This window comes from Narcine bancroftii, chromosome 3 (genome assembly GCF_036971445.1).
Source record: "Narcine bancroftii isolate sNarBan1 chromosome 3, sNarBan1.hap1, whole genome shotgun sequence".
Taxonomy (NCBI): domain Eukaryota; kingdom Metazoa; phylum Chordata; class Chondrichthyes; order Torpediniformes; family Narcinidae; genus Narcine; species Narcine bancroftii.
The window spans coordinates 213,805,006-213,829,341 of NC_091471.1; the positions used below are offsets into that span (position 1 = coordinate 213,805,006).

The window sequence follows — 24,336 nt, forward strand, 5'->3', positions numbered from 1 at the left end:
AAAGTGTGCAGTCACGCACTTTGGGAGAAGGAATATAAGGGCAGACTATTATTTAGATGGAGAGAATATTCAAAATTCGGAGGTGCAAAAGGACTTGGGCGGCCTCATGCAGGATACACTAAAGGTTAACCTCCAGGTTGAGTCAGTGGTGAAGAGGGGAATGCAATGTTGGCATTGAAATCTAGTCGAATAAGATATAAGACCAGGGATATGATGTTGAGCATTTATAAGGTTCAAATGAGGCCTAATTTGAGGTGTGGGGTACAGTTTTGAGAAAGTAGAAACACAAGTGCTTGTGCACCCCCCTCCCCTCCCCCCCCCTCACCGCAAGGTATTCTTACAGCTGGGGTTTCCATGATTCTATAATGGTTCCAGACAGAAAAGATATTTGAAGATATTTGAATATGTATCTTAACAATGGTACAGTTGAGTAATTATCTGTAGTGGGGCCACAGGAACAGATTGCACCTTATGAATGGAACCTATGAATCTCACAATTGGTTGACAAATGTTTGACTGGAAGGATGACCAGCTTCAGAGGCAATTCAGGTCAGGAACCATAGGGAGAAATGAAGTTTGAACAAGACATAGTTTTTAAGGATCATTCTAATAAACAACTTTTGATAAGGACTGGAAAAAAATAGTTGACTTCACATGTTGCTTTGATCCCACTTTAATTAATTGTTTAATTGCCAGTTTTATACTAAAAATTAGTTGTCAGATAATGAAATAAGGAAGACAGCTTGTATAAATATCCGTGTCTTGGAAAACATGGTGGAATTTATTGCAGTAAAACTCCATTGTTACTTACAATAGCTTTGCTTATAAGAAAGTGCCTAATTACTTTATAAAGTAAGAAAATAATGCTGAACTGTTGATATGGGATGTTATAGATAGAGAATTTGGGTTAAAAAGGGTTTAAGTTAAAATCTGATGATTAGTCATAAAAGGGGGCTAACCACTAGAGTTTAGCTGGAAAATGTTACAACAGACTTGCAACAGATTTAACTCCAGAGAGACATGCAGGAGCCAAAGATTGATAAAGAGTGAAAAAACAGGATTTGGTGTGAGCAGAGGTCATGAATGATCGTGGTGTGCGTGACTAACATGATACTAAACAAGTACAAGCATAATCAGGATGATTCTGCAAAAACTAACCAATTAAAGCAGTGTAGTGGAGATGCCAAAGGACAAGCAAATTGTATAAAAAACAACGCACTGTATGTATCGGGGCTTGACTTGGCGAGAAGCCGGTTGAGTCCAACTCTGCAGTCTCGTGAATAAAGCTTGTCGTGTCACCGATCTTAAAGAGACTCATTTGTGAGAATTTGTGTTTCTGACATGGGATATGCTGTTTTATCGTGTCCTCTACACAGAACTTAGCTTAACAGTTTTGTGTTCCTTATTTAAGAAAAGCATTTCTGGCATTGGAGAGGGTTGAGAATGTTTCCTGGAATGAAGGGATTAGTATATGACAGCTTTTTTTGGGGTAAATTTTATTTATTAATCACAATAAGTTGTACAATAAAAATACAGATAAATACATGATATTTTGCCCCATATAATCTCCCACCCCCCCAACCCTAACCCACCCACTCCTCCTCTAAACTACCCCAAAAGAAAAAAAGAATAGAAGAGGAGATCAACTTACATAATAACCTTCAACTATTGCCATGGTTTAGTGCAACGCCAACAAGTGAGGGGGGGGGGGGGGGGGGGGATTACAAATTCAATCCCATATATCTCCTATATGGGTTCCAAAAATTAAAAAAAAAAGAATAATTATTAAATAAATTATACATTATCTTTTCCAAAGGAATACAAGACCTCATTTCCAGATGCCAACGTAGAATACTCAAATCAGTCTCATTTTTCCAAGTAATTGCCAAACATTTTCTAGCCACAGCCAGTGTCAATCTCAAAAAAGCAATTTGAAACTTATCTAGTTTTAATTCCAAACTCAATTTCTTATTATAACCTAATAAAAATGCCATAGGATCAAGCGAGATTTTAAATTTAAATAAAGCTTCTAAAAATTCCTTAATTCTATTCCAAAAAGATTTCACTGTTTCACATAACCGAGTAGAATGCAGGAGGGAGCCAACTCGTTATGGCACCTATAACATAAATCAGAAGAAATAAACTTAGATTTCCTTAACCTCTCAGGAATACATATAACTGATGAATAAAGTTATAATGAACCAATCTATACCTAACATTAACAATTTTAGTCATACTCTCCTCACATAAAGTCATCCAATCATCTTGAGAAATAGTTATGGGCAAATCTTTTTCCCATTTTAGTTTAGATTTATGAATATCTGGTTTAAGCATTTTATTTTGTAATAAAGTATACATCTCAGATATAAATCCTCTCTTGCCACCTTCAGTAAGTAAACTTTCAAATTTAGTCCACCTAGGTAACCATAACATGTGCCCAAAATTATTCAACAATAAAGCACTAACTTGATAATAAGTAAACAAAGTATTCAAAGAAATTTCATATTTCTCATTCATTCTTTGGAATGAAATAAAATGCCCAGCCTCATAACAATCCTCTACCAATCTAATTCCTTTCTGTTCCCACAATTTCAAAAGTTGATTTTTTAATGTAAAAGAAAAAAGTTTATTTTGAAATAAAGGAGTTTTAGCTGAAATTTTACCTTCCGTGCCTATAATTCCATTCTTCTTAGTCCATAACTCCATTAAATGTTTCAACACTGGTAAATTATAAGTCTGTAAAAGCTGAGAATTCCATTTGTAAATAAAGTGATCCATCCACTTCTTATCAACCTGAGACAGTTCAATATGAGCCAATTTAAAAGGTTTATCCACTTCAAACATCCTATTAATAAATTTCAGCTGTGCCGAGTCAGAGTGATTCTGAAAATGAGGAAGTTGCAATCCTCCAAGTCAATATCTCCAACAACACCCTCCCCATTTTACCTTTCCACAAAAATTTCCTCATTAAAGCATTTAAATCTTTAAAAAACTTTTGGGGAATCTTATAAAGAATAGATTGACAAAGATACTGAATATGGAGAAAGACATTCATTTTCACACAACTAATAAGTCCTATTAATGTTATTGGTAAATCTTTCCATCAATTTAAATCATATTTAATTTTAGACAACAAGGGTAAATAATTCAATTCATATAAATGATTATAAATATTATATTATAATACCTAGGTTCTTAACTCGATCAGACCACTTAAATTTTGCAATATGTCTGCAAGACAAATAATCCACATCAGCTAGAGGGATAATTTCACTCTTATCACAATTAATTTTATATCCCAATAATTCGCCACATGGCTCCAATCTAACATGCAGACTCCCCAATTTTGGCGGCTCTTGATCTGTACTCCCTGGGGTTCAGAAGAATGAGGGGAGACCTCAGAAGCATCTTAAATGTTGAAAGCCCTGGATAGAGTAGATGTGGCAAAGTTGTTTCCCATGGTGGGAGAGTCAAGGATAAAAGGGCACAACTTGATTAAAAGACCCCAGTTAAAACAGAGATGTGGAGTCACTTCTTTAACTAAAGAGCAGTGAAATTCTGGAATTTTCTTCCACAGGGGACTTAAAGACTTTGTCTTTGGGTGTATTTAAGGCAGAGGTTGATAGGTATCTGAATAGTCAGGATATCAAAAGTTATGGGGAGAAGCTAGGGAGTGGGACTGGAAGAATGGATCCGCTCCTGATGGAATGGTGGAGCAGACTTGATGGGCCAAATGGTCTACTTCTGCTTCTATATCTTATGGCCATAGGATTACTAAAGAAGTAACTTTGAGAAGAACGACGGATGCCACTGACTACCTTGCAGGTGCAGATGACATTGGCTTTTTTAAGTATCAAGGAAGCAGGTGCAAACCCTCATGTTAAGATGCTCTGCAGTATTTGGGGCTATTATTTGCCATCAGTGTGCAAACCAGCAGGCCCTCAGATGGTTGGAGGAGCCTTCTGTTCATTAACATTTTGTTTCTTTTTCTCACCAAATGGATAACCTTACATTGAGTTAAATTATTGTTGCAGTTTGCGCAATACTATTACACAGTACCAGCAACCCAGGTTCAAATCCACCAGTGTTTTTATGTTCTTTCTGCATCTGCTTCGGTTTCCTCTGGGTGCTTGAGTTTCTTCCCATATTCCAAAGACGTACAGACTTAGAAAGTTAATTAGTCACATTAGTAATTGGGTGGTACAGTCCCATGGCGCAGAAGGGCCTTTTACTGTGCTCTATCTCAAAATGAAAAAATTAAATTAATTTAATATATTGTGTAGCAATATATTGCTACACATATGCTATGTTGTTGCCACTCCCTTGTCCATATCCTCTTTAAATCTGTATCCTCATCAATACTCCCTATCCCACCCAGTTTTGTGTCATCATCAAACTTGGATATGTTTCATTAATTCCTGAGTGAGATGGTTGATATAGACTGTGGTTAGAGCCTTAGCACAGATCCCTGAAGTACTTCACCTGCCTCAACCAAAAGATTTTGATCCTTCTACAGGTGCCTAACCTTTTATCTGGAATTCCGAAAATGGCAACCTCCAAAAACCGGCACTTTTTTTGTTAGATGAAATCTGCTCATCAAAAACGGGGTTTGGCCCCATACATGACCTGATTTGACCCTCGCTTAACTCCTTCTGCTTTCATTATCTGACTCCTATCACTAACTTCCATACCAACGTCCTTAGTGGGTCTTTATCAAACCCTTCGCTAAAATCCATATAAATAACATCAGTGGCCTACCCACATACAAATCCATGCTGGCTCTACATAATTTTCCCTGCCTGTCCAAATGTTGACAGATTCTATATCTCAGAATCTTCTTCAGCAGTTTTTTTTCTACCACTGGCATGAGACTGATAGATCTATAATTACCCACATTTTCTTCATGATCCTTTTTAAATAATGGCACCGCATCCTCCAGTCCTTTGGAACTTTAACTGTCTTCAGCGATGAGATAAAAATGTCTGTCAAGGTCCCAACTATTTCATTCCTGTCTTACTGCTATGTTCTGGGATGCACTTTGTCTAAGACTGCTAGCATCTATTCACTTCTGAGGCAGACCACACCTCCCCCTCCTACATTTCCTGCTCTACAATAAATATATTAACATGCATAATCGGAGGCATTACATCTTGCAACATCTTCACCCTGTATGCTGAGCCAACCAGATAGAGGTGAGCTTGTGATCAGTTGGTCAACATTGTAGGAAGCACATCCATCAGTTTTGAATTGGAATTTCATTCTCTGTACCAAGACCAAACTGCCACAAGTTCAACATTACTCATGAGGAAGCTGGGCTGGTTTTGACTTCATTATTGTAATTTCTAGGGTCCTGCAAAATCTTAGTCATGATTACCAACCATCATGGAAACTTTATCCCACCATGGAAGCATCAGAGAGAGTGAAGAAGAGATTCACCAGGATGTTGCCTGAACTGGAGGGCTATAGTTACAAGGAGAAAATGGATAGGGTGAGTTTATTCTTAATGGAATATAGATAAGTTCTAGAGTTATATAAGATTATGAGGGACATAGGGTGGATAGTCAGAGTCTTTTTTTCCAGTGTAGGAACTTTAAATCTAGAAGGCTTAAGTTTAAATTGAAAAGAGAAATTTAAAGGGGACTCAAGGGTTACTTAAGCAAGCTACTAGAGGTATGAACAATGTATGTTCAAAATATTTGATTAGGTATAAATAGGAGAGCTGAAGAGGGATATGGGCCTAATGCAGGGAAATGGGATTAGTGTAGGTGCAATTAGGGATGCATTTACATCATCTTGCACAACTTCAACATGGCATTTCAACACTTGTATTCATTGCCCTGACTGATTAAGGTAAGTGTTCCAAACACGACTCTATCTTTAAAGAACTATTTACCTGCATGGCAAGTTCTTCTGCTCCATTACATTCTTTTAGGCCCTGCTGTGTTGGGCCAAGGGACTCACAGAGTAATACAACATGGAAACAGGCCCTTCAGCCCAATCTGTCCATGCCAACAATGAGTCAGTCCCATTTGCTTGCATTTGGCCCTTATTCCCCTCAACATGTCCAAATATCTTTCAAACATTGCAATTGTACTTGCCTCTATCATTTCTTCTGGCAGCCCGTTCTGCATACCACCACCTTCTGTATGAAAGACTCGGCATTCGGTTCCACTTTAATATTGCATCTCTCACTTTAAACATCCCCTTAGGTTTTGATTCTCCTACTGTGAAAAGACTGTGATCATTCACCTTATCAATGCTTCTCATGATTTTATAAAGCCCCCATAAGGACACCATTCAGCCTCTTTTGCTTCAGGGAAAACAGTCTCAGTCTAGCCAGTCTTTCCTTATAATTCAAATCCTTCAATCCTGGACAAGATCCTTGTGAATCTTTTCTGCACCCTGTCTAGCATCCTCATATATTTCCTATAGTAATGCAACTAGAACTATGCGTATTATTTCCAGGTACAGGCTCACCAACATCTTATATAGCTGTATCATGATGTTCCAATCTTGTACCCAATGAAATGCACAAAAGTGCCTGAGAAAATCAGCAGGTCATGCAGCATCTGTAGGAAGAAATGGGTAACAAACGTTTTAGGGTTGAGCCTTTCGTCAAGGAATGAGCAAAATCCAGGTAGCCACCTGAATAAAAAAGGTGGGGGTTGTGGGTAGGAGAAGAGAGGAGGAAGGAAGAGGCTGGGAGAGGAGCACAGGTTAACAAGTAGGAGGTCATAGGTGGGAGAATAGAAGAGATAAAAAGCTGAGAAGCCCTGAGAAGGGATAGCTCTCTGAATGGATAGGGAAGGGAAGTGGATGGGGAACAGGAGGAAAGGAGACAGAGGGATAGGAAAAGAGAGAGCCTTAGGGGAGGGGTTCAATGGAAACTGGAGAAGTTGATGCTCTCTGGTTGCTGAGTTCCCAGACCAAATATTAAGTATTGTAACCTTAGATTACCTTTTTCACTGTCCACCACATCATGAATTTTGGTGTTGTTACAGAGTTCTGTGTTGTGTATTGGCCTATGTGTTGTGTGGTTTTTATGTTAAAAAGTGACAGTTTGCCCTCGAGAGCCAAGGTGAAGGTGAACTGCTGAGAGAGTGGGAGACGGACTGAGCATGTGTAGAAAATGATCTAAAAATTTCTGGACTTGGATGATAAACCACCTCTGGGTGGTGCTGTGGAGTGGAATGGGGCCCAGAACATGAGTCATGGTCTGGAGGACAGTTTAGAATGTTGGGATTTCAAAAAGGATGAACATTCCAAAGGCAGCCAGAAGAATCCGGACCAAGCCAGTGGTTCCTCTCTCTGCAAGCAACACAAGACAACTTTGAATTTTGTGCCCTCTCTCTCAAAGATCTTTTGGCTTCAGTTTACCAAACAAACCGAATTTTGTTTATGATCTTTGGTTTGGTTGAGATTGAAGTTTTGTGAGTCTTGTGTGTTTTGTGTCTGTTTTATGTCTAAGTTTTTCTGTGGACTGGTTGGAAGTGTAGCTTAGACTTTGATTACATATGTTATATTTAGGCTGGGGAGTTTATTTGTTTTACAATGTTATAGAGATTTGCATAGTAACCAGTGGGCATTGTTATAAAAGGGGGGGGGGATTTTGAATGAAAGTTTGAAGGTGAATTTTTTTTGTTAATAAAGTAATTGTTCATCTTTACCCCTGTGTAATATGCCTTCTTTGTGGTTGCTGGTTTGATCTTGTAACAGTGTTTATATCAAAGCACAATGGACCCAGCATTGAAATTCCAGCACACAATTGGTCACAGACCCCCTAAAAAAAACCACTATCATCCTTGCATTCCTTCCACCAATTTTGTATTCAGTTGGTTAGCTCACTTTGGATTGTTTGTGATTGAACTTTCCAGGTAATGCTACCTTGTGGGATAATGAATCAATCCTTAATGAAGTCCATTATGACATAGCTGTGCTGCTGTATGAGCCCATGACTCTATGATACCTCTTATTCAATTATATAATTTATTTTAACAAAAATAATCCTCTTTGCTACTCATCCTCATATCTTTACCATCAATCCTCTTAATGATACACGGAACAAGCCTTTACATATTGTAGTCCATGGCTTCTGAATCCACAGAATTTTGTTGAACCCAATCCAACTATGAGTAGTCTGACCCAGACCTGAATACATTATTCTTTTCATGTCTGTCAACATGTCCACAGATGTGGAAGTAATAATTTCCAAACAGCCACTGTCCATTGTTGAACCAGTGTAAAAAGGGCAAAAATTGTTCCATGCAATAATGTTGAGCCCATTTCCTTCTTCCCTTCTCTTTCGGTCAACTCTTACTTTTCTTTCTCAGAGAGATCCTGGTCCTGAAAACCATTCCTACAAATGTCCATGCCCTCTTGAGCAGCAGCATTTCCCATTCTTGCTGGATGCACCTTCTCCAGGCAAGCCTTTACCCTGTTATACATCTTTTCATCATGTATCATGGTAGAATACTTGGAAACAAACAATGAAGTGCTGAGCTGACCTGACCAGCTAAGCTGAGCCCAAGAACAATTCTTAACTTGACCCTGACATATTTTGTGAGGTTGCTCTGGGTGGGGAGAAATGCTCTTGCTTTATCAGTGTTCGGTTAACTTATATCAGTGAACCAGATGTTTTTAAAGCAATCTGGTCACAGTTACTGAAAACGGACTTCCTTTAATGTACATATACTTGCACAGCAACCATGGTGAAATGTACACTTATGTCTCAAGGTAAATGCTCCAGGCCTCTGATTTACTTAGTTCACTAACAATCATTGCTCCGGAGGTTCACTCATCCCTTTGCAACCTATAGCTGTTTATGAGCAAATGCAGTGGATCATCCATATCAAGCCAGGAATATCGCTGCATTTGTAATGATTTATTCATTCCACAATAAAATGTGGTAGTCCTGAATATGAACTAGCAGGCCAACCAGAGGTTGTAATGGGCTAAAAGTGCTAACAGCTGATAAGTCCAGTGTGACCAAACCAAAGATGTGCGCTTAGTGTATGCACAGTGAAAATCATTTTGACATACAAAGCAGAACATTGATCCACTGATTCTGTCTGTGAACAGAGGTCTTCCTTACCAATCGGTGTTGGGACTTGGTTATTTGAAATACATGCTGTTAACTTGTATGTGAATGTAAAAGGTATAATGAGTAAGTTTTCAGATTTCACTAAAGATGATGGTGCTATAGAAAGAGGAAAATTTTTATAAGACGGCAGTAGGATATGGATCAGCTGGAAAGTCGGGTAGAGCTTGGGCTGATGGAATTTAATGCCAACAAGAATGGGGAGATGCATTTGAGGATGTCAAATATGAGTAGGTCATTCATAGTGAATGATAGTCACTGGGGAATGACCTTGGGATTTAAATCCATTGCTCCATGAATGTAGTTACAAAGATCATAAGATGATGAAGAAGGCATATGGCATGCTTGCCTTCAGAGATCAGAGCATAGAATATAAAGGTTTGACATCACATTGCAACTATCCAAAACACTGATTGAACACTGGCTAAAATTATGCACAATTCTGGCCACCACACTGGACAGTGTGCGGAGGGTTCACCTTTGGATGTTACCTGGATTCAAAGATCCTTGTTATGGGAAGAGATTGTTTAGTTTGGTTTCATTTTCCCTGGAGCAAAGGAGCTAAGGGGTGAGCTGAGAGAAGCATTTAAGGCACGTAAACAGGGGAAATCAGCAAAATCTTTTTCCCAAGGTAGAGACATAAAAATTAAGAGGGCAAAGGTTAAGATGAGAGAAAGAACCTTTACAGGGTATCTGAGGCAAAATTGTGTACACTGAGAGATGCTTGAGTTGATCAGGGTGCTGGGCGAAATATTCAGCATTGACTGGTTGAGCCAGAGGATTTAGACTTAGAACATTACAGCATGGTAAAGTCTCTTTAGTCCTCAATGTTGTGCCAACTACATATTCCTACCAAAAGAATACTACCTTCTTACCTTCTTACCTCATAAACCTTCTATTTTTATTTCATCCCTCTGCCTGCTGAAGAGTCTTTTAAATGCCCTTAATATTTCAGCCTCCACCACCACCCTGGCAAGGCATTCCAGGCATCCACAACTCTCTGTGTAAAAAACAAACCCTGATGTCTTCCCCTAAACTTTCCTCCTTTCACTATGTACATATGTCCTCTGGTGTTGCTATTACTGCCCTGGAAAAAAAGTGCTGGCTGTCCACCTTTTCTATGACACTCAGAATCTTGTAAATCTCCTCTGCATCCTCTCCATAGCTTCCACATTCTTCCTGTAATGAAGTGACCAAAACTGAACACAATACTCTTAAGTGCGGTCTTACCAGAGATTTGTAGAGTGGCAGCATGACTCTTGAACTCAATTTCGTAACAAATGAAGCCCAGCATGCCATAGGCCAGGGGTGGCTAAACTGTGGCTCCCGAGCCACATGCAGATCTTTGACATATAAATGTATGGGTCGCAGAAATATGTTGACTCAGACAGGAATCATACGATCTGGTTCTCACACTGATAGTTTTAGTACGCATGGCTTGTGATCCCATGATTGTGGCACATGTAGCTGTGTTGTGGGCAGTGAAATTAGCAGAATGTTAGTGTGATAACATAACATATAACATAACAATTTACAACATGGAAACAGGCCATTAGGCCCTTCTAGTCCGCACCGAACCAAACACCCCTCTCTAGTCCCACCTCCCTGCACAATGCCCATAACCCTCCATCTTCTTCTCATCCATATACCTGTCCAACCTTTTCTTAAATAATACAATTGACTCCGCCGCCACTATTTCTCCCGGAAGCTCATTCCACACGTCTACCACTCTCTGAGTAAAGAAGTTCCCCCTCATGTTACCTCTAAACCTCTGCCCTTTAATTCTTAACTCATGTCCTCTTGTTTTAATCTTTCCTCCTCTTAACGGAAATAGTCTATCCACGTCCACTCTGTCTATCCCTTTCATAATCTTAAATACTTCTATCAAATCCCCTCTCAACCTTCTACGCTCCAAAGAATAAAGACCTAATCTGTCCAATCTCTCCCTATACTCTAGATGCTTAAACCCAGGTAACATTCTGGTAAACCTTCTCTGCACTCTCTCCACTCTGTTTATATCCTTCCTATAATTAGATGACCAGAACTGCACACAGAACTCCAGATTAGGCCATCCGCCAACCGGAGCTCCAGATGCCCCAACTGCGGACTCTCACCTAGGCCTCTGCCGCCCTCCCATCCAAACTGCCGACACCCCAAAGGTGGACTTACCATTATAAACAAAATATTTGATACGTATATGTGTACTTTTTTATTACTGAAACTGATAAAAATTATCAGTTTAAAAATTATATTTAATAAATAAATATTATTGTGCACATGTATTTCTTAATATTTACATAAAAGTTTTGTCACAAAATATGCTTGTTAGAGTGAAAACATGTATGTAATATCTTTTCATGTCCAGCTGCTCTCAAGCATCTGAAATTTATCGTATGTGGTTCTTACATTAAGCAAGTTTGGCCAACCCAGTCATTTGACCTTCTTAACTATCCTATTAACCTAGGCTGCAACCTTGAGAGATGTGTGGATTTTGACCCCAAGATTTCTTTGTTCTTCCACACTGTTAAGTATCTGACCATTAACCTTGTATTCAATCCTCAGAAGAGATCCCAATGAACCACAAATCTGAACCCCTGCACCAACTCTTCAGCCATGCATTCATTTGGAACCTCTTCCTGTTCCTACCCTCTTTGGCATGTGGCAGAGGCAGTAATCTTGCCATTACCACCCTTGAGGTCCTGCCTATTTTGTCCGGTTTTGGTGCTCAACTCAAGGACTCCTTGATTCGCATGTCTCTAGTGCTCATGCTGTCTGCTTATGAATTCTGAGAGTCATAGAGAATTACAATAGGGAAACAAGCCCTTCACCCCACTGAGTTCATGCCCACCATCAAGATTTCATTTTTAAACTATTCATTCCCGAAGTGATTTTATTCTCCCCGCATTCCCATCAATCACTTCCAAGACTTTAACAATCATCAATACACTAGGAATAATAACCTGCAGAGACCAACTGACATTTCAACCTCAATATTTTGGGAATTCAAAGGAAACCCAATCATGGAGAATGTATAAATTCTGCACACCTGGGTCAGTAAGGCAGCTGATGTCAAGTCAAGTTTATTGTCATCTGATTGCAAAACTACAACCCGATAAAACAGCGTTCTCCAGTCCTCAGTGCAAAACAGGCAGACACACAACCAGACATAACACACATACAGACAAAAAGTACATATGGAGTACAAGTATTTTATCTATAAAAATAAATAAATATGGTTTTATACAAATGAGAGTCTCAGATGGTTAGTGTGAGCAGTTCCGTTGGTCATTCAGTGTTCTCACTGCCCAGCTCAGCTGTTGGTCTTTCCCCTGATCTGCCTGACTTGTTGATTGTTTCTCTCATTTTTGTCTGTTGCCTGCTGTTAACATGTCTGAATATTAAAGATCAGCCATGAGCAAACAAACACATGCTGCTAGAGGAACTGTATGGGACAGGTGGCATTCAAATGCTGATATTTTGGGACAAGACCCTACATCTGGACCAGGACATGATACTTTCACACATTTTATATTGTGATTAGATTTCTTGAACTTGGAGCCATTGATACAGAGATTAATCAACAACCCCTGGAGAAATCTACACCACCATGAAACTATGGGATAGTTGTAAAAACCTACCTGTTTCAATTAATTTTCTTAGGCAAGGAAATCTGTTATCCCTATCTGGTTAAGAGGATCACATGACTCTGAATCCATAAGAATATGGTTAACTCTTGGCATTTCTCAAAAGCAAACCATTCAAGGAAAATCTGGGACAGGAGCATCATATGGAAAACATTAAAAACAGACCAAAGATCTGTATAATGATAAGGATTCACAATGCTTCTTCATCGATTGGTAATTTGCAATTAAACACTGCAATATGATTACTCAAAGCAATGACATTTTTATGTGAATTTTAGCAATCAGTCTGAGGGCAGCATAATTAGCATACTGCTTAGCACAATGCTATTAGAGTGCTGCCAGCGACCTGGGTTCAAATCCGGCACTGTCCGTAAGGAGTTGGTACATTCTCCCCATATCTGTATGGGATTCCTCCAGGCACTCCAGTTTCCTCCCATTCTTCAAAATGTATGGAATTGCATGCATGCATGTAGTATGTAGTTGCTCTCTGCTAGCTGGTATGGAGGACCAGCGCTATAGGCTGACTAGGGGGAAGAAGCCCCCTTGCTTGCACATAAGTGTTCCTGTCCTCTGCTCTCAGCTCAGATTGGGACCAGCTTTGTAGATGGCTAACACTGCTATGTTCTTGCTAATAAAAGCTTGTATTATTTGCATAACTCCTGTCTCATGAGTTATTGACTGCGGTTCAATGCGGTTTTTCGGTTAATTGGGGGCTTTAGGGGGCATGGACGTGGGCTGGTATGGCGTGTTACCATGTGGTACAACTATATTTAATCATGGCAAACAGCCATCTAAGATTCTAGATTCTCACACAAGTAAAAATATCCTTGCCACAGTCGGAATGTCAAGAGCCCTGAGGGTATTATGTGTTTCCATAGAATGCAACTGGAATCCTGCCAACAGTTCTGGAACTATGCGATAGCACCAGAGAGGATGCAGAGATACACCAGGATGTTGCATGGCATGGAATGCTTCAGTTAAGGAAGAAATCGGAGAGGCTACAACTCTCTCCTGGATTGGGGGAGGTTAAGAGGGGACAAGATTGAAGAATCAAAGATAATGAAGGGTATAGATCAGGATGCAGGGGTCTCATGCAGTACACAAAAGAGCTGGAGAAACTCAGCAGGTCATGCAACATCCATGGAAAGCAAAAGGCAGTGGATGTTTTGAGCCCTTCTTCAGATGTGCTGAAATTTAGGCATATGCCTGAATGGGGGAGTGGGAGGGGAAGGGGAAGTGGGGAGGAGAACAGGCTAGCAGGTGATAGGTAGGTACAGTGGGAAGGGGAAGAGAAAGGAGCTGAGAGGTGATGGGAAGAGGGCTGAGAAAGATGCTCTCTGAAAGAAGGAAGGAAAAAGGTTAGAGAGCTGGAGGAAGGGAGTCAGAGGGTGAAAGGAAAAGCAAGAGAACAGGGAAAGGGGTGAATGGGAATTGTCAATATTGATATCATCTGTTTGGGGATTGCCGAGACAGAATATTGTGTGCTGTTCCTCCAATGTACGAGTGACCTCAACATAGCTGTACGAGGCCATGGACAGGCATGCTCATTTGGCAAAGGGGTGTGACATTGAAGATGAATAAAGGTAGGGATATAGATTTAGGATTCAGAATGAAACTGAGGGGCATAATTTCACTCAGAAAGTGATAGATACCAGAAATGCATTGCCAGAGAAAGTGGTGGAATCAGAGTCACTAACAGCTTTTGAGAAATGTCGAGACAAGTACTCAAATTCCCTTGGCATAGAAGGCTTTAATGATGGAAGATGGGAGTAATGCAGATGGGTGTCCATTGGCCAATGTGGATGTGATGGGCTATACTCTGACTCGATGTCAAACTGATCATTCTATGCACTAGTATAGTAAACTTTTGTACTTGAAGAGGTGCTGTAATGGCAATGCTGCCGCTACTGTGTACCCATGGAGAGCGGGCAGCGGAGTCATAGTGCTCCCGTGGGGTCCAATCGCCCAGTCCGACTTCGTACAGGGTCTGTTAATGGAGCAGCAGTTTTATTTAACAATTCTGTGGCTGCGAGGTCTGCGCCCAATATGGCGTCGCCAATGATCACAGCAGCCACAAGGAGTTGAAGTCTCCTGGGAAACAGAGGACTGGCAGAGGGCACCAGAAAACAGGGTGAACAACCTTCATTTGAGAAGGAGAAACAGAGGAGATGACCCATGAGACAATGACAATGGCGTCGGACCAGTGAGAGGTTCTGCAGTTGAAGAAACACACAATCAGAGGGCTGTCGGGGACTCGAGGCAAGGAACCCACGCAGGCTCTGGGCTGCTGGAAACTGTGGTCAAGGGATTCATACCAGGTAGCTGACTGCTGGAGACTGGCTCAAGACTGGCTGAAGAGGTACTTGGAATTGGAACGGTGATGCAAGAGGGTGCTGAGGGTGCTGTAAGATTCCTGACTGTATCAGAGGTACGGATCCAGATCTCAGGCTGCAGAATAGCTGCGGAACCGCTGGAGGTGAATCCATGGGTGGTGATTCTGAGGGGACTCTTTTTTTTTTGGTTCTGACTATAAGAGGCGCTTCAGGTAATTTCGTCCAATGATGAATCTGTCTGTCTTACATCAGTCAAAAACAAATTCCATGTAATATTGCACTGTCTTTATTATATGATGATAAATTGAATCTTAAATCTTTCTCTGAACCACTGCCATTTTATTAACATCTCCACTTGATTAAGGAGACCAACACTGCACATTTTTCTCTAGATGTGGTTTCACCAATACCCTATATAACCAAAACATAATCTTCCTGCTTTTGTGTTCAATTCCCCTACCTAAACACAACATTATGTTTGCATGGCTAATTACTTGCTACATATTAGCCTTCTGTGGATTGCACCAGGGCATCTACATCATAGAGTTCTTCAGCCTCTCATTATTTAGATAATTCAGCTTTCTTGCTAAATTGATCACCTTCCCACATTGTGTTTCATTTTCCATATATTTGTCCAATCCCTGAACCTATATTCTCTTAAAGTCTCTTTATGTTGTGTCACTATGAAATGTAGCAACTGTGGCGGCACACATCCTCATGGCGAACTACCCCTGCTTGTATTGCCACGTGGCGGGGCAGCCATGGGGAAATGGCATTGTCAGAGGTTTCTCTCTGACTCCAGCATCCCTTCCAGCGCGCACCCTGAACAGTGATTATGATGTCACAAGGCACCAGGTGACTGAGCTCATGTTGCGCTTATAGGGGCCGGGCTGAATTTGAGTAAAAACTGTCGTTAATGACCCTCAACGTGGTGGCTGTGTTTCTTCTACTGCTTATATTGCCACAGTGGTGACCCCGACGAGCCCAGATGTTTTTCTGGACTCAAAACACCATGGATTCAGCAGAGGTTAACGCTGTCTCCATTAAGCTTCCCCCCTTTTGGACCCACCGACTGAGAACGTGGTTCGGGCAGGCGGAAGCACAATTTCAACTTCGCAACATCTCCTCAGACACCACGATGTTCTATCATGTCGTGAACGCTCTGGACCAAGATACGGCAGCGAGGGTGGACGACATCATCCACCATCCGCTGGATATGGGCAAGTACACTGCCCTCAAAGACCTGCTGCTTGGAACTTTTGGGCTAACTCTCCAGCATCAGGCTTCCATGTTCCTTCACCTAGATGGGCTTGGGGACCATAGTCCGTCGGCGCTGATGGACGTAATTCTGGCCCTGGTGGAAGACCACAAGCCTTGTTTTCTCTTCTGCCAGATAATCCTGGAACAGATGCCGGAGGACATCCAGCTGCTCCTCACAGATGAAGACTTCTCGAACCTGAGGAGAGCAGCAGCTCGTGCAGATGCCCTCTGGTGCACGAAAAGGGAGAACGAGGCAGCCCTCAACCAGGTGGCAAGACCAGGAGCCAGCCGACTGCAAGCCGCTCCAAAGACCAAGCCAGAGGAGGGCCAGTCGACCTAGTGTTTCTACCACCAGCACTAGGGAGCACAAGCTCGTAAGTGCCACCTGCCCTGTGGGTTTCAGGGAAATGACCAGGCCAGTCGCCGTTGATGGCTACGATGGCTGGCCACACAAACAACCTCCTTCATGTGATGGATAGATCCACCGGCCGCCGATTCCTGGTGGACACAGGGGCTGAGCTCAGTGTCCTTCCCCCCCCACAGCATTAGAGACTCGCACCCGATCTTGAGGTCCAACCCTGTGGGCAGCCAACAGCTCCACCATCAGGTCCTATGGCACCCGCAAGGCACAGATCCATATTGGGAAGGAGAAGTTCAACTGGAAGTTTGTCCTAGCCTCCGTGGGCACCGTACTGATAGGGGCTGACTTCCTCAGAGCTCATGGCCTACTGGTTGACATGAAGGGCAAAAGGCTGGTCAACACCCAAATGTTCCACTCCACCCGACTGGACACAGCAGAAGCCCGCAGGCCCAAAATCACCACCGTAGCCACCACCAGGGACGAGTTTGATGAGATCCTCCACGAATTCCCTGCCATCTTTGAGCCACAGTTCAACGCTGCCCTGCCCCAGCATGGGGTCTTCCACCACATCGTCACACAGGGCCCCCTGCTGCCCGCTAGACCCAGACGGTTGCCGCCTGAGAAGCTCCAGCAGGCAAAGGAGGAGTTCTCCAGGCTCCAGGAACTGGGAATCATCCAGTGCTAGGACAGAGCCTGGGCATCGCCTCTCCATATGGTCCTGAAATCGTCTGCGGGCTGGAGACTTTGCAGGGACTACCGTCGGTTGAACAACGCAACCACCCCCGACTGGTACCCGATGCCCCACATACAGTACTTCTCCGCCAACCTCCACGACACATGGGTCTTCTCCAAAGTGGATCTCGTGCGGGGATACCATCAGATCCTGGTGCATCCAAACGACGTGAGTAAGATGGTCATTATCACCCTTTTTGGCCTCTTCGATTTCCTGCATATGCCCTTCGGTCTAAAGAACGCGGTCCAAATGTTCCAGCGCCTCATGGATGCGGTTGGAAAAGACTTAGACCTTGTGTTATTTTACCTGGACGATATTCTCATTTCCAGTCGCAACCGCGATGAACACAAAGCCCACCTCCACACACTCTTTGGCCGGCTGGCGGACTTCGGCCTCACAGTCAACAAAGCCAAATGCCAGTTCAGCAAGGAGTTCCTCCAATTCTGGGGGCACACCATTTCGACGGCTGGGGCCGCACCAGTCCCGGAGAAGGTAGCGGCTGTTCAACGATTCACCAAACCATCCACCCTGAAAGGCCTCTAAGGGTTCACAGGGATGGTGAACTTTTACCATTGATTCATCCCCAGAGCCGTGCGCAACATGCACCCATTGTTCGCGCTCATGACCACGAAAGAAAAGCCTTTATCGTGGTCAGATGAGGTGGACAGGGTTTTCATCACAACAAAGGAGGCTCTAGCCCGTGCCTCGCTGCTGATGCACCCGCGGCCGGAGGTGCACACGGTGCTCTTTGTGGATGCCTCAGCTATGGCAGTGGGGGGGGGGTTTCTGGAACAGTGGCTCGATGGACAATGGCACCCGCTGGCCTTTTTCAGCAAGCAGCTGTGCCCGCCGGACCTCAAATACAGCGCCTTTGACTGGAAGCTCCGGCGTTGTATTTGGCCCCCATCCAGAACTTCGACCCAGCGGTTCGCAGATTCCAACACATCCACGTTGATGTCGTCGGGCCCCTGCCGGTGTCCAAGGAGGCTCGTTACTTCCTCACGGTGGTAGATCGGGCCACAAGGTGGCCGGAGGCCATCCCGATTAAGGAGGCCTCCGTGGACTCTGGTCAGCCAAAGGATTGCCCTTTTTGGAGTCCCGGTGCACATCACTAGTGACAGAGGGGTGCAGATCATGTCTGCCCTGTGGACTCAGATGGCGAAGCTCCTGGGAGTCAAGCTCCACCACTCCATAGCATACCACCCGGGTTGGTGGAGAGGTTCCACAGGCACCTGAAGGCATTGCTTATGGCCAGGCTTTCTGGACAAAACTGGGCAGATGAACTACTCTGGGTCCTCCTCGGGATTAGGACGGAACCCAAAGAGGACTTGCAGGCTTCAGCAGTGGAGATTGTCTATGGCACACCACTTTCCCAGCTGGGTAAGTTTTTCAGCCCAGACCCTGACACCACGGCCACCGACAAAAACCTGCTGGCAGACCTATGCAGGCAACTGGCCTCCCTAGCTCCCCCACCCCCGGCACGCCATGGCACCCGGATGTTTCATCTCCTCAAAGAGCTCGACTCGGCCCAGTTCGTTTTCATGAGGAGGGGACCACAAGATGCACCGCTATGGCGACCATACGAGGGGCCATACAAAGTCTTGCACTGGTCCGACGGAATCTTCACCCTGGATGTTGGGGGGAGAGAAAAATGTTTTACGGTGGGTCGCCTGAAGGCGGCCCATCTGGATTCATCACAGCCGGTGCAGATGGCTGTGCCAAAGCAACAGGACGCTTAGCCGGTTCGGGGGGGGGGAGGTTTGTGTGGTGGCGCATATGCTCATGGTGAACCGGCCCCGCTTGTATTGCCATGTGGCGGGGCAGCCATGGGGAAATGGCGTTGTCAGAGGTTTCTCTCTGACTCCAGCATCCCTTCCAGCGCCCACCCTGGACAGTGATTATGATGTCACAAGACACCAGGTGACTGAGCTCATGCTGCCCTTAAGGGGCCGGGCTGAATTTGATTAAAAACTCATTAACGACCCTCAAAGTGGTGGCTGTGTTTCTTCTACTGCTCACACCACCACACAACCATGTTTTTGGCTCTTTTATCAAAATAGATCATCAAATTGTAAAAGATTGATCTCCCCACAGCAAAGCATGTTGTACACCATGTATTATGCCTACCAGAGAAAATCCTTTTATTATTATCCTTTTTATTTCTTGTTAATCAGCCAATCTAGTTTCTGCACCATTTCTTGATCCCAAAGTAGTTACCTACTGATAAACTTAAGGTCTCCCTCAGTCATTTCAATATAACTTGTCAAGTTCATTGAGTTATGCAGGTGGAATCTTTTTACTGATACAATAAAACCCTGTTATCTGGAATTCAAGCAACCGGTAGCCTCAAGCAACCAGCAAAAAAAAATCACAGAAAATAAAAAGGTAAAAAATACAGAAGTTTAAAATTGACACACCTCACCTTTAGTTCACCAGACACACACACGCAATCTCAAGCAACCGGAAATTTCATTTATCCAGTAACTACTATTCCCTAAAGATGCTGGATTCCAAGGGTTTTTGCTGAATTTTGAGAATCAAATTTAACAATTGCATTCCTTTATAATTCATTATTTTTCAGAAATTAAATGAGACAAATTCTATTTATTGCAAGTATATGCTTACCTGTGTTTTGGGAAGAAAATGTGTAATTATTTTCATTTCCCTGTAAAAACTAAAAAAATCGCTTTACAGATATTCATCTCAAAACTGATCATCAGAAAATGGCATTGCAACAAAATATATTACGCGGATACTTTCAGGTTAAATTGGGCTGTTTAATAATTTCATTTGAAGTACAGGACTGCTGGGAATTGTCTCTTCCAAATTGAAAAATACATTTGTCACGTCATTTCTCCAAACCATTCCGTTCATATCAAGAAAGCTTCTAGCCTACTTGGATATGAATTATACCAGAGACCAGTACACAGAGAATGACCTACATTTGATGCAAGGTTTTTCATATCTGCAGTGCGATTCGTCAGTATCAGTTTCACACTTCAGGATGAAATTACTAAATAGCACAATTTAATCTCTGGAGACTGAGCAGGCATCCTATTTGCCAAAGAACTCTGCTTTAAATGAAAGATAATTCTGTATGAATAATATTGTATGAAAAATCTTTTCCAAATTTTTATTATAATACTTTGGTTGTGGCTTTTATACAGAAGCTTTTAAATTCTTTAGGTTCTCGAAATAAATATGGCAAAAAAAATCATCCAGGTTCATGTGAGCCACATAAAAACATTCAGTCCATGCTATGTTAAAAACTACCTGGATTTGTCACTGGAAGCCAAACCAGATCAGTGAGCATGTGTGATTGGTAAGCAGGACATGGTGTGGGATAGGAAATGGACAGCAGAGTTTTATTTGAACTGTGATTTATGAAGAATGGGAGATGAGAGGCAAATCAGTAAAATAGCAAAGATGAGACATGACGACAAGATGGAGGACAAATAGAAATAGTCAAATTTAACCTGAAGCAATGTCTGGGATGTGTGGGATCAAATTGGCGATGAAGAGCTTGTAATGCAGAAACAAACCATTCAGTGTAACTTGTCATTGCTGTTTCAAATGATCCATACCATGCTCTGCCTATAGTATTTCAACATATTTCTCTCTTCTTCCTATCTGTTGCGATTATCTCACTCCCTCTTAAATGTATTGGATCTTAATTGGATGTATTAATGAGTATTTTATTTATATTTTAGGTATTATATATGCCACTAATCCCGTTGAACACAACTTTTTAGCTCTACAACTAAAACTGGATGAATTTGTTGTGGGTGTAACTGGGCAGCATAGAAGGGCCTGTTACCATCTCAAAATAAATAAAATTAGTAAATTTCAGTTCATCCAAGACAGAATGTTGGATGTGATTTGGACCTCATTAGTGTCCTTAGCGTGAGTTTGCGGCCTTCTCTTCAGATGATTTTGAGCATGTAATGAGGATGAGTAAACAGTTAAATGTTGGATCCTCATAGGACTTCCATTGAAAAGGTATAGAGACGGAAAAGCAAGTTGTTGGCAGTAGTGCTCAGTGTACAATTGTGCAATTAAGAGTACGAAAGGAGGGAAAGGTGTCTCTGCATGGCAGTACAGAGAAAGAAAGAATGGAGTACAGAGTTCTGGCTACCTCAACAACTACTGAGAAATGTAAAGAACTGTGGATTGAGAGTGATGGGAATGTACAGTAAGCTGTGACTTTTAGTGAAGGTATTTCAGTGTTCTGATAAGATTCAAGATTCCTGCAATAATTCCTGTAAATCCTGGAGGATTTCCTTTCTCCAGACCACAATCAGTGAGGATTGGTTAGAACATCTCCTCCACAATCTCTGTTAGGACCAGAGCACCACAGAGCTGCGTTCTTAGCCCCCTGCTCTACTCGCTATACAACTATGACTGTGTGGCTCGGTGCAACCACACCACCATCCATAAATTCACTGACGATACCACGGTAGTGGGTTGTATAAAAGAGGCAATGAGTCAGCGTACAGGAGGGAGATTGGAAACTTGGATGAATGGTCCACCAACAGTAACCTTGCCCTCAATGTCACCAAAACTAAGGAGCTGATTGTTAACTTCAGGAAGAGAAATCCAGAGATATACAATCCAACAATCATTGGGGGATCAAAGGTGGAAAGGATGTGCAAATTTGTTTTTGGGAGTCACTATCTCGGAGGATCTTTCATGGACCCAACACACTAATGGCATCGTGAAGAAAGCACATCAGTGCCTCTACTTCCTGATGGCAAATTTCTACAGAGGTGTGATGGAAAGTGTGCTGACTGGCTGCATCGCTGTCTGGTATGGGGACACCAATACTTTGGCAAAAGGTAATGGACACAGCCCAGGACTTCACAGGTAAAACCCTCCCCACCATTAAAGATATCAACAGGGAACGCTACTGTCCGAGTGCACCAGCAATCACCAGCTAGTATATGCTCTGTTCTCATTGCTGCCATCAGGCAAGAGGTGTAGGTGCCACAAGACTCACACCACCAGGTTCAGGTACAGCAGCTACCCCTCCACCATCAGACTCATCAAAATCAAACTCAGTCAGGGACATATTGAAGAACTCTTACTTTTCCACGTTATTGATATTTTTCTCGGTCTCTCTGTATTGCACTGTTAGTTTCTTTATTTGTTTAGATGTGCAAGTTGATCAGGTTTTTTTTTTGCACTACCAGTAAATTGTTGTTCTGCCGCGCCTGCAGAAAAAGAATCTCAGGGATGTATGTGATGACATGTATGTACTCCAACAATAAATCTGAAATCTGATCAATTGGAAATCTGATCTAATGCAGAAAATGTAATATTACACAAAATATTTCTGCTATGAGGCAGAAAAAAAGTCGCCATTAGTGTTACCCGGCGCCTCTTACAATAAGAAAGAGAAGCAAAACAGAGTCCCTTCAGAGACACTGTGTGTCTGTGGATTCACCTCCAGCATTCCTGCAGCCTCTGCAGCCATCTGTTTGATCCATAACAACCCGAGTTCCAGATCCAAACATCCGTTTCAATCAGGAAGCCTTAAGCTACCCGAGGTCCTTTGGGAGCCCTCAACGCCCTCTCAAATTCCTGTTTTGGTTCCCATGAGCCTGTCCCGAGCAGCCTGCAGCCTGTATGATTCCTTCAACTGCAAGTCACCAACAGCCCGTGTCCTGTGTGGGTCCCTCAGCTGCTGATCTACTGCCTTGGTTACCTTCCCTGTAGGCTTGTCTTCTCTGCTTTACTTTCTCAATACAGGTGGTCTTTCCTTTTTTCAGCAGTCCGCTGTTCCCTGGAGTCTGCAACCCCTCATGGCTGCTGCCCAGCACAGGCACTGCCATCTTGGGCTCAAACCCAGTGGTTGCGGGATTTTAAACAAAAATACCATCAACTCCTTTAACAGGCCATTTATAGATTGTACAGATGTGAATCTGTCTATAGATTCAAACGTGAAGTTATGGAAAAGTTGGGCAAACATTGTATTGTTAAAAAGTAATTATCATTAAAAAAATCAAAAATGAAATCTAAAATGAAATGTACATGATGGAAGAGTGATGAAATATTTTGAGCATCAAAATGTAGTTTCTTGACAAAGTGGGGTGATTTTCAAATAATTCTTTTCAGTGAAAGATTTTATTTCCACTGTGTATAACTAATACTGAAAGACACTCCATCATGATTCCTGGCAGGCTAAATGGAAATTGGATGATTATGAGGGGGTAATTTCCAAGCAAGCTACATGGTGGTGTCTTGCTGGTATTACTGGTTCATCCTCAGGTTGTAAGCCTTTACAGTAAGTTAGCTGGTCATCTGATTGTGGAAACATCAAATCAGATCAGATTTTAACCTCACCAGTGTCTGCTGACCCCCACTTTCCCTGATCCAAGGATGACTTGTGGGTTGTCTTCAGGAGAGTGAATCCGAGGAAAGCATCTGGACCAGACAGAGTGTAGCACGTTGAATGACTCAAAGTCTTGTTGACTCAATCCAAGGCTTTTATTACCAAAAGACTGGAGCGAAGTACATCGAGGTCGACCAGTCCAGACTGACCTGGATCTGGTTAGGTTCAGCCCTTTATGACCTGGCCAGTAGGCGTGGCTACGACTCTCAGCCAATCATTATCACTATATGCAAATATATACAAATATATACAGTGGTGATAGGATCCCATACTATCACACAGAGTATGCAGCTGAGTATTAAAAATCTGTTCTGACTAATGTACTGATGTTTCACAGATATCTTCAACATCTAACTCTGGCAGAATGTGGTACCCACCTGCTTCAAACAGGTGTCAATCCTACCAGTGCCCAAGAAGAGCATAGTGACCTGCCTCAACGACTATCAACAGTGATGAAGTCTTTTGAAAGGCCGGTGTTGAAGCATATCAGCTCCTGTCGAGGCGGTGACATGGATCT

The 24,336-nt window shown here is 42.5% G+C and overlaps 1 protein-coding gene across 1 annotated transcript in view; it reads right to left on the bottom strand.

The window, feature by feature from the left end:
* The window catches only part of LOC138758107 (calcium/calmodulin-dependent protein kinase type II subunit delta), a 461,931-nt gene extending 437,954 nt beyond the window's left edge, over window positions 1-23,977 (bottom strand). The window contains exon 1 of the mRNA XM_069926557.1: window positions 23,771-23,977. The gene's annotated coding sequence lies outside the window, so the exon portion shown is untranslated. The remainder of the gene's footprint in view (window positions 1-23,770) is intronic.
* Between the last annotated feature and the right edge of the window lie 359 nt (window positions 23,978-24,336).